Raw genomic sequence first — 11,682 nt, forward strand, 5'->3', positions numbered from 1 at the left:
TAGGACTGACAAAAAAATATATTAGAGCCTTTATTTCCCCCTCTCAGTTATAAACATTATATGCAAACGTTAGAACAGTATTTCTAAGACAGATGGAATGATGTTTAAAATTTTTATTTCTTTACAGCTATTATCTTAGAATTCACTGCATGAGAGTTAGCAAGTCAAAACACTGTATTTAAAATTCACTTTTAATAATTCTCCAGGGATAAATCATAGAAGTAACAGGCTATGAGTTCTACATCTTTTATTTTCAGGTTTAATTGTTTCTCAAGCATAAAAAGCATTTTATGATCCTAGGGTTCAGTCTGCAAAACAAAGAACATTCAGAGAAATATGACAGTATTATTCCTAAGTTTAACTCTTTCCTATTAAATATAACCATTTTATGTGTTCTATCATTGCTACTTATAGAACATAACTGTCTTATAGAAAATGACTGGCTTATTTCACTTAGCTATGTGTCTATAGATTGCATGATATTCCACATGCCTCTGTAGCCACGTGTTGCTTATCCAGTCTTCCTTCAACAGATGTTCCAGTTGCCTCCACCTCTGGCTGCTCTGAATTAGACCACTGGGAACACGGGTGTGCTTTGCTCATGTTTGTGTGGTACTTTGGGGCTTCATTCAGATGTCCCCAAGCCAGTTCCCTCAAGGAACTGAAGACCAGTTCCTGGATATAATGCAGAAGCGTTGTGAGCAGATATATCAAAATTGTCCCAGTGTGGACCGTACACACATGCACACAAACACACACACACACACACACACACACACACACACACACAGAGTGCTGTCTCCTTTCGTCTACATATTTTAAATATTTCATGAGCAAAAAATGGTTAAAATAATAACTATGTATATACACATATATACATGGTATTAGGATGTACGTGAGGACATGTTAGATCTTGTGTGATCAAGCTTTTTCAAGTACTTAGAGCCTAAACTGACTTTAGCTGCCCAATTGCCTGGTATTTTAAGGTCTGCTGTTTGACATTGTGAGAGCCATTTACATTTCTTAGACCACAGTATATGCCCTTGTAGAGTGTGAATAATAGTCATTTCTCTCTCACAGGATTGCTGCACTTATTACATAACATAATACATACAAGAGGATATAGACCAATACTTGGTATAAGGTAAGTCCCATAGTAGCATTAGCTACTGTCTTAATTATATCTTCAGACATGTTCTTTTGGCACTATTTCTAGATCTTCTAAAATATGTATTTGGATATCAAACTTTTCCTGCAGAAAAAGATACAAAATAAGCATAAGCATTACAATAAATAATTTCTCTTTAAGGAACCTTGATTCTATTATTTGATTTTTATTATGCAGCAGGACAATTCTGGTTCCCACTAAGGCTCAAAAACTTCAAGAAGCTGAAAGCAAAGCAGTGAGAACTCATTTCTCAATAGCTTCTTGACATGGGCATTTATATTTTGCCCCAGAAGGTCAAGATTTCAGAGCTATTTAAAGACAGATGTAAGCCTATTTTTTTGCCAGTCCTGGGCTTGAACTCAGGGCCTGAGCACTATCCTTGGATTTTCTCTACCACTTGAGCCACAGCACCACTTCCGGCTTTTTTTTTCTATGTATGTGGTACCAAGGAATTGAACCCTGGTCTTCGTGCATGCTAGGCAAGCACTCTACCACCAGCCCAGTCTAAAATGTTTTACATTCTACATTACATGATCTGGAATTTCTTCACTCAAGAAGCCAAATAGCTCTTTTTTCCCCTCAAAAATAATGTTAGAAAACAAGTGGTGATGTTGTTTTTTGTTTGCTTTTTATAGTGCTGCTGAGATGGTCAGAACAAGCTGATTATTAGATTTTTAAAGGTAAAAAAAATTTAAAAGTGACACAAGATCCTTTCTTTCCCTCACATGCTTGGTAAAGGATATGTCGTTTCAATATTGGAAAATACTGCTATGAGACTTACCAGGAAAATTTTAGGGTTGATGAGAATGCACTAAATCTTTTTCTACCCACATGACAGTAACACTTGTCAAAAGATACTGAAGTTGTATACTTTAAATGATAAACTGTGTTGTATGCAAATTATTCTGCAATAGATTTTGCAGAACTCATGGTCACTAAATATGGCTATGTGACTGAATATGAAATCAACAAAGTTAGTACGCAAGTTTAAATCATCAAGTACCCAAACTACAAAATTCTAGAGTACATTAAGGAGAGGGAATGAAAATGATAAAACGTGGAAGCAGAAAAGAATAGCATAAAGCTAGCAGCTGATGCCATAAGAACAGTGACTGACAGCCAGGTCATGTCTCTGAAAGTCAAGTCTTTTTTCATGACAAAGAAGCAATGGCACTTGAAGAGGAGGAGAATTTAGCAAAGCTTGAGGTAAACGATAACTGTCTTTCTAATATATAGGATAAGTCATTAGCCCCAATAACTTTCTGAGCATAGAAGAGTTTAATATTACCTGTATGATTCTATGAGATATATATTTGCATGTTTCTCCCACTTTCAATGGCTTGAGAGCATAGACTTCAGACACGCTTCACAAAATAGTAAGTAAGCTGCTCTAAACCTCTCTCCCTAAAGAGCTCTTCTGTTGACTTCTTAGTTTTCCTTGCTCCAGACAAAGAAGGCAGTGGAAAATAGAATTCTGGCTATAAAGTTGTGGAAGGTTTGTTTGTCAATGCATTTTTCAACAGGGTTTATTTTAAAGGTGGTTTATCCTAAAGTTATCATCTTGGAGATGATGTGTTGCCTTGTGTCCAGGTGAGCCGTTGTCCCTGAAATGTGTCAGGTGGGTGGTTCACACAGCAAGAACAATCTCTTCTCTACAAGTCTGGCCAACACTCACAGTTTGTTGTGTTCCTGTTTGATCCTTTATAAAACACAGAATTCTTAAATTCTTAACCTAAAGTCCCTGAAATTCTTAGACAAAATTGAAATGAAGAGAAGAATTTCATGATGATTTTTCCTTGGTTCATAATGATGAACCTTTCTAAAACTTATGATCCTTTTTGAAGGATAATTAAATGGTACAAAACTGAACTGAGACTGCTCATTAAAATGGGAACCGAATTTAATAAATACATGGTATCTTTTTCAAATGGATCTTTCAATATAATCTTTCAATATAGTCAAATTAATGAGTTGCATTCTTTTTTTCACAAATAGGCCTTTTATTCATCATTATTAAAACTCTGAATTTTAGACAGATTCTTGGACTGGTGATTCATAGCCATCAGCTCGCTTGACTTTAGCACAGGTCTCGTCCCTAGTGGCTTTTCCAGAACTGCCATTTTCACCATGAAGCTCCTTGAGTTTTTCCAATTCAAACTTGGGCTTCTTCAGCATTTTTACGTTCCTAAGGAAGGCATCGTGAAGTGGGTAAATCGACTGGCAAGCCTTTTCTGTCTGTCACAATGTTGTCTGGAATCAGCATATCAACTACTTCTTTTAGTCACTGGTCTGCACTTCTCGGGTCATGATTTCCACCTCCTCTTCCGGATCTGGCAACCTGCTGATGCTGAGCATAGGAGGTCGTGCGGATGTGATGTTGCGTTTTTCAGTAAAGCCAACACAGAACAGACGAAGCAAATACCCATCTGTAGACTTGACATCCACATGAGCTTCCCTCATGGTCGGCCACTTTTTGACCACGGAGCACATTGTGTCTCGGGTGAGATCCATGCCTTGGAAGCTGATCAGGCTTGAATTTTCTAAATGCAACTTCATCTTTCTGCAGATCAGCCAGCCTCACTTCAAACACCCAATCCCTGAGGCCATCAGATGCGATTTTGGTTCCTTGGATCCTCGTGACTAGTGTTTCCCCAATATTTCTTATACTGAAGATGGCTGGGACTTTCACCTCACATCAATCTTTCTCAGAAAATGGCTCAACCACTTTCTTCTTGGCTCCTTTTTGGCTGCCTTTCGTAAGGAGCTTGTTCTTGCCAACTACCATGGTGCGGGTCAGAGAACCAAAAGGACAGTGAGCTGCATTCTCACTGGAAGTTTGAGGGAGGTTCAATGCTGAGAGCAAGCTATGTCAGAAACATACACCAGCCTACTTAGGTCTACTCAAAATGTCAGAATTTGAATAGCAGTAAATTCACGTGCTATGTCCATTTCCTTTGCTTTATCTCACCAGATGCTACTGACCTCACTTGCTAGCTGTGGCATTTTCAATCACTTTTATTACAGTCTTAATGACCAATATTAGCTCTCAAATCACACATTATTTTTCACTCAATTATATACATATACATATCCTATATACATACACAAGTATAATATAATCATACCTATGTATGTAGGCATACATATGTCGCATATCATATATATTGTGTATATTACAGAATGCATAATGTATGTGACAGAATTGTTAAGAAAAGGTTAAAGCAGCCACAGAGTGTAGAGAAGCTCTTCAGAACTCACAGACACAAGGAAATGTCTATGCAGCAGACTAGATAAAATGTGTGAGTTGGGACCCAGACAGACGCAGAGGAAGGACCCTGTTAAGTCAATTGTCCTATGGAATACTCATGAGGAGTAACCTAGTATTAGGGTTCATCCGCCTGCTCAATTGAAGCCTTAGAGTGCTCCTTCTTTCATAGTCCAAGGTAGGGACTTACATCTGATGGGAGTGATAATTTTGTATCTCTGGTGTTTCTGATATTATTTGATATCTTTATTTTCCAATATAAATTTCCTATCAATTTGTCCCTTGTGGTGTGGTTTATCTACTCACACAAACAAGATATGGAGTCATTACACTGCAGTATACTCAAGATGGAATAACTGAGGTTAAAATTGTTGCTTTATAAATCGGCATTGCTTGATGTTCAGCATGTTCTGTCCAATAGAGAGAAAGCCAGACAAGGCCTCATCTCTTCTCACTCAGTCCTGCTTTGTCTGATGTAGTTCTTTGTATTTGTGCTGGCCATGGGGTATGAACTCAGGACCTGGCCACTGTCCTTAAGTTGGCTTTTGTTTTGTTGTGTTTTTGTTTTAATTTAAGGCTTATGTTCTACTGCTCAAGCCACAGATTCCCCTTAACAGCTTTTAGGTGGTTAATGAGAAATAAAAGTCTCACATACTTTCCTTCCTGATTTGGCTTTAAACTACAACCCTCAGTTCTCAGTCTCCTGAGTAGCTATGATAACAAGCATGATACATCTGTGACCCATTTGATGTAATTGTTTCATACTTATCCCTCACCTGACAGACACAGGGCCACAGCTTCTGAAACAAGGCCAATACAGAAGGCAGTTAAGATAGACTTATCCTGAAATGGGTTTATGGTCCTCATAAGGTATACTCTGCAGACTTTTCTAAAGGACCAAAAATTCTAAAAGTTCTCCATTTCTTCCTGATAAGTTGGGTTCTACACACCCCAACAGTGGAAATGTCTAACAGGTGCTGTGTGCGTGGCAGTGTTATACAGAAATTCAATCTCGAGAAGCCCCACATTTTGAGAGATGCAATTTGGAGTCTTTGTTAGAAAGTCACTAATGTCCCCCCAAATCTTGCAGCCTCAAATACAGTTAACAACTGCTCAAAAACTAAGCCATGAGGGTAGACAAGCAAAGAAAGAACCGAAGGACAATCCCAACAAACCAGATCAACTTCAACAGAGGGCTGAAGTGAGTTGCCCTGGTGACCTGAGGAGAGTCAGAAGGCATGAGGCATGTGTTAAAATGGTGGCTGAGCTGGTGGCCTAAACAGGGTCACAGTTAGGGGACAAGGTCCCAGGAGCTTGAGAGTCTCATGAGTTCATGGCAGAGGACTGGTAGGTCCAGTAATCTATTGTCCAAGTCTCCACCACTGTCTCTAGGAACTCAGGCCTGCCCAATGCTTAGACTTCACCCTCATCCACCAAGAAGGCAAGATGGTGCCAGTTAGACCCAAATGCCTGCTATCCACCATATTGCCAAGATGGTACCAGTGAGACCCAGTATCCATTTCAGTAGGAGTTCAAGAAACATTTTTCCACGGGTTGTCTGAAAACTAAACTTCACACAAGGATAGTCACAAGTTCTCAAAGCTACTGGGGACAGTTGTGAGGATTTAATAGGCTTTTCAGCTATAAAAGTCTAAATGAAACCAGCACATTAATATGAATTCCCCGTAATTGTTCTGAGTCAACGAAGGAGCTTCACTGGTAGCAGACTCCTCTCTGTGTGTTATTCAATTTTTTCTGAGTGTCCAGATTTAGAGTACTCAAAAACAAAACTAGGCTACCTCCATTTTTTTGTGTAATTAAGTTCGGTATTTATTTCTTTAGAATTTTTTTGTGCCTTACCTTTTCAGGGACCAATTAAGAAAATAATCATAAATTTAGAATGATGCTTGGCTTGAAGGAAGAGAATGAAATTAGACAACCATTTCTCAGCTATACTCAATGTTGAAAAATATAAAAAATCAAGAAGGAAACTTCTTCCATCTCTAATAGAGTGATAAAACCATCTATAACCTACCCATCTACCCTTCACCCTTCTGTTAGGATGAAGATTTGAGACTGGATTTTGAAGGACATTGTGACCTGTGCCTTAGCTTCTCCTCTCATCCACCTTTCTAGGTGTATGCTAGGTACTTTATCAGAGAAGCCCAAAGAGGAAGAACTTTATATCATGTCATCCTACCCACACTATGTGAGTGTAGAAACTAATCTTGCAGCTTGACCTTCAGCAAGATGCAACACCCTCAGTCAGCGCCATTCAGCTAAGTTGCTTCCAGATTCTTAGCTCCCAGAAATTGTCATAACATTGTTGTTGCATTCAACGGATAAGCTTTGGGAGTTACTGGTTAAGTAGAATAGATAACTTTTGTGGTGCCTTTAGGTCATTTAGACTTAATGTGATCACTGATGTGGTTAGATGTGTGTCTACCATCTAGTTATTTGTTTTCTATTTGTTCTACCTGCTCTTCCTTTGCTTTTGCTTTCTTTCTCCTTGGTTTCTGCTTTTTGGTCTTTTACTAGCTCAGAAGCTATAAATCTCTGCATTGTTCTTTAATGGGTGCTTTAGAATTCATAGCATATACTTTAACTTGCTTTAGAATTCATAGTGTCACACTGTAGATTAAGGTGAAGTGTATTCAACTTCAAGTGCATCTCTTGTAATAAATAACAGTGCACTTTCATCTCTCCCTTCCACATCCTCCTGCTATATTGTTGTAACTTTTATTTCTACATTTAAGTACCCAACTTCATTTGAACTAGTTTTGCTTTAAACAAGAAGTTCAAATCAAAGGTCTTTTCCATCACATAGTTACGATTTCTGATATGCTTGCTTCCTTTGGAGGATTTTATCTGTACCTTAAAATACATATAAAACTAATTCATAGTAAAGCATAGCCCTTCTTGAAACATGGAAAACTTCCATGGCAGTATTGGGGAGTCACTCGGTGATGGGTAGTCTAGAACACCATTTGTGTTTCACCTCAGAAACACTAAAAAAAAAAAAAAAACAAAACAAAAAAAACCCCAAGAATTCTATAGCCTTGAGTTGGGAAAAGATTTCTTTCTGGGCTATAACTAAAATCATAATGCATTAGAGAAAGCAGGTGATTTTGCCTAAGTCAAGAACTTCTGCTCATTGAAATAGATTATTAATAAGATTAGAACATAAACTACAATTTGGGAGACATTCACAAGTTTCACCTGACAAAACAGTTGCATGTATACTATATAAAGCCCTAATAACCAAGTTTCATTAGAAAACAAAAGTAGTGATACAAATGGGCAGAAGACTTGAACAAATCCTTAGTAAAGATGATGTTCAGACGTAGAAGCTGAGTATGGGAAATATGTCTAGCATTACGCTTCAGTGCGATGTCATTCTACAAATCAGATACATACCATCACTTATAGAACAGACCATCTGCATATAGTCCTGATAAATAGCTGGACCAATTGCAATTCCCAGTTGCTGCCAGGAAGAACCTAAAATGGCTCACAACATTGGGGAAACTGTCAACTTCTTTAAGCATTAAAAAAAATAACCTTCCATAAAAGGAAGGTTAAGATATCTTATATTTCACGCTTCCTAAACAGAAACTGACACTTAGATCTAAACAAATATTTCTGCATGAAGATTCCTAAGTAGCTTAACTTGTAATGGCCCCAAACTGCAATTAACCCAAGTATCCATCCATGAAAGAATAAATAAAAGATGGTATATCTATACAATGGATTACTATACATGGATTAAAACCAATCAACTGGCGATACAGACAATAACATGAATGTGAATGAAATTCAAAATAAAAGATGCCAAACCAAAAAAGCACATATATTAAATGATATTAAATGTGTAAATATATATCTTAAATGAAATTCTAGAAAAAAAAACAAATCTGTCTGTAGTGAAAATAGTGTGTCTAGGGATAGAAAAGTATTTGGGTGATGATAAAAGTTAGGACAGAGCACAAGAAAACTGCAGTGGTAGTTTCCTAATCAAAACTTGACAAATTCTACCTATGAAAGTTGCTGAAATCCAGAGAGAAACTACTTTTGTCAGATGCAGACAAAGGAGAGGCAGGGATAACCCACACCTCTCTGTCCGAAATAAACACTACATAAGTCAAATCCAAAGGCCCACAAGAAATTTCTTCTCTTTATATATGCCCCAAGCATTACGCACCGCATATATATGCATGGATCTTTATATCAAAGCTGATTCTTGAGCATTCATTACAATTCCCATCAGACATTCTCCAGTCACCAACTCCTTGTGGTGCCTGAGGCCAATGAACTTGCTTCCAATGAACTAAATAGTTACATAAATGTCTCCATTTTCCCATCTGAAATTTCCTTTTACACCAACTTCCTTCAAGGCACTCAGAGTTTAGGAAGGCATACTCGCATACAACTTCCTGCTTCATTGCTCTCCAGTTCCCACATGGATATTGCTTGTATTCTTTGGAGGCAACTGTTTCATTGTTTTGCAGTGAACATACTGTTTAAATATGTGCAGTTTATAGTATGTCAACTGCATCAAAATAAACTTGTTGAAATAGCACAGATTTCTGCTCATAGGTAGCCTACAACAGGAACAGGAAAAGATGAGTGTGGTTCATCTAGCTGACCCATGTGAAAATGGCCATTTCCATGGGGGCAAAAATGAATCAAAACAAATCTCATATTACTCAACCTAATCTATGAAAATAATATTGTGAGGTTCATGATGATAAGCACCAAGCAGTGCCATTAGAAGTCAAGTTGGGGGAAGTAATGAGGGTTTCAGGGTGCAGACCCTGTGTGCACATTTCAAGGGGATATGGTAGAGCCGTAACAAAGACCCATTAGGGGGTGAGATCACGGCAGGTGGATTTGGGGGCAGAGGATAGTTTTCAGGTGGAAGGGAGACTTCCATATTTTAAAAATGTGCCGAAAGCAAAGGAATTCTATGCTGCTGTCAGAAAAAACAACATCGCCCCATTTGTTAGGAAATGGAAAGTCTTAGAAAAAAATCATATTAAGTGAAGTAAGCCAGACTCAAAGGAACTTATGCTCAATGGTCTCCCTCATTTGTCATAATCAGTAGAAACCTTGGGCTCTACTAGTAGAGATCTGCAATAGAGCAAAACCTTGATACATAAGGCCATATAGTATGAAGCTAATTGAAAAGACCTCCAGGATATTGAAACAAAAGCCATATAATAAATGATTGTTGTCCTTAATGTACTATGTTATCTCTCATCTCTTTTGCTGTCCCTTGGTTATCTCATATTGTTACAGTATCTCACTTTGTTATCTGATATATTGGATTTATTTGTATTTGGTTATCTGAAATTAGATAGGGAAGGGGGGAAAACCAAGATGGGGGGGGAGGGGAGAGTAATGGGGACCAAGACATGTGAAAGGGTATCAATGTATGTGAATTAATGCACCTTCTATCTGGCAAATATGTAACCCTTTTATTAATTACAATAAAAATATATATATATATAAAATGTGCCAAAAGATCAAGTACATACAGATGCGTATACTTCATAGACATATGCATATATATATATATATATATATATATATATACACACACACCTCTAGAAACTCCCTAAACAGCTAATAAAGCTGGAAAAGGACATTTTGAAAACACAAAAACAAAGCGAGGCTGAGTGACCAGGGCCCGGTGGCATGAGGCCTGTGAGGCTGTATGCTGGGAACTCCCCCAGTGACCCCACACTCTGTCCTGCAGTGCCACTAACAGCCCCCCGAGCTGTTTTGGACACTAAATCCTCCTGGTTTCAGATCCAATGGACAGACTTGCTGGTCAAGGTTGAGCTGTGTTCCTAGGCTTCTTTTTCCAAGGAGAGAGAAGCAAGCACATGGCCATTTCAGCTTTCTGGTGGGTAGCAGGCTGTGCCCAGATCTACTCATGGAAGAGGGGAGGGGTCTGCATGCCAGAGGAGAAAAGCCAAAGCCCAGGGAAATGAGAAGGTGGCCTACTTTCCCCTCCTCCAGGGGGTCCTGGCTTCTCTTGCCTGGAGGAGGCCAGTGAAGGAAGGCTTTTGTAATGCAGAAGGAAATAAGGCATACAAGGTCCTACTGAAAACAGTCTGCTAGAGTTTAACAATTTGGACAACTGTGTTAACTATAAGGAAGTAAAACAAAGGTTCTGTGTGATAGGAAAACAAATGAACAACAGCTTCCAAAGGATAGGCAAACTTCCATCTGCCACAGGTGGCATCCACACTCTTCTCCTCACCTAAAGAGAATGGTTCTCACGGTTGGACACCTGAGTAGCTCTTGCTTATGCTCCCACTGAAATTCAGACAAATCTAAAGATAACATTAAATATGTGTGTGTGTGTGCGTGCGTGTGTGTGCGTGTGTGCGCGCATGTGCGCGCGCACACGCGCACACACACACGCACACACACACAGTAATCCTGGGATTTGAAATTGGCCTGGGCACTGTCTCTGAGCTTTTTGCTCAGGACTAGTGCTCTACCACTTGAGCCACAGCTCTACTTCTGGCTTTTTTTAGTGGCCAACTGAAAGATGAGAATCTCATGTACTCTCTTGCTCAGCAAGTCGGAATCTTGATCTTCCAATCTCAGCCTCCTGAGTAGCTATGATTGTGGGTATGAACCACTGGTACCCGGCTGTGACTATCTTTGTAACTTTCAGATCTCTAGAAAAATAGTGCATCAAGACTTTTTTTGTAAATTAGAATCCATACGCTTGGGAAGATTAACCAAATGTATTTAACTATATAGTTTACATTTCTAAAAGCGTGCTCTTAATTCCAGTTTCATCTTAAAGGGATTAAGTAGGGGAAAATGCAACTCTTAAAACCAGTGAGAAGGCTCTAGGGGAAGAAGAAAACCACAGCTAGCCAAGCTTTATCCTAATTCAGAGCTTTGTCATTTCTCTCTGGAATCCCCTCTTCCAGATTCTTCCACTGATATGGGATAGGGTTTGTTTTACAGTTTAATGGGCACAACCCACATTTAACTGAAAAACTGCCTCTTATCTTGGTCATAAAAAGGGAACTATTCAACCTAGTAAGTGGCAGGCTTGATTGACCCTGATGGGTATTATCATTAATTTGGTCCACTGGAGATCTCTGAGGAGCTGTTGGGCAGTAACAGTAGCCCTGATTTACTACCCGAAGTGGATGCAAAGTGCCTCTTCATTATCTCCATCTTTTCTGAAAATACCATTTAGAATAAATGTGTTCATTCA

General features: G+C 38.7%; 1 pseudogene; it reads right to left on the bottom strand.

The window, feature by feature from the left end:
- Positions 1 to 3,196: 3,196 nt before the first annotated feature.
- On the bottom strand, positions 3,197 to 3,953 carry LOC150048853 (small ribosomal subunit protein eS1 pseudogene; annotated as a pseudogene).
- Positions 3,954 to 11,682: the final 7,729 nt, after the last annotated feature.

This window comes from Megascapheus bottae, chromosome 21 (assembly GCF_031878675.1).
Source record: "Megascapheus bottae isolate mThoBot1 chromosome 21, mThoBot2.hap1, whole genome shotgun sequence".
In the NCBI taxonomy this organism is placed as follows: Eukaryota; Metazoa; Chordata; class Mammalia; order Rodentia; family Geomyidae; genus Megascapheus; species Megascapheus bottae.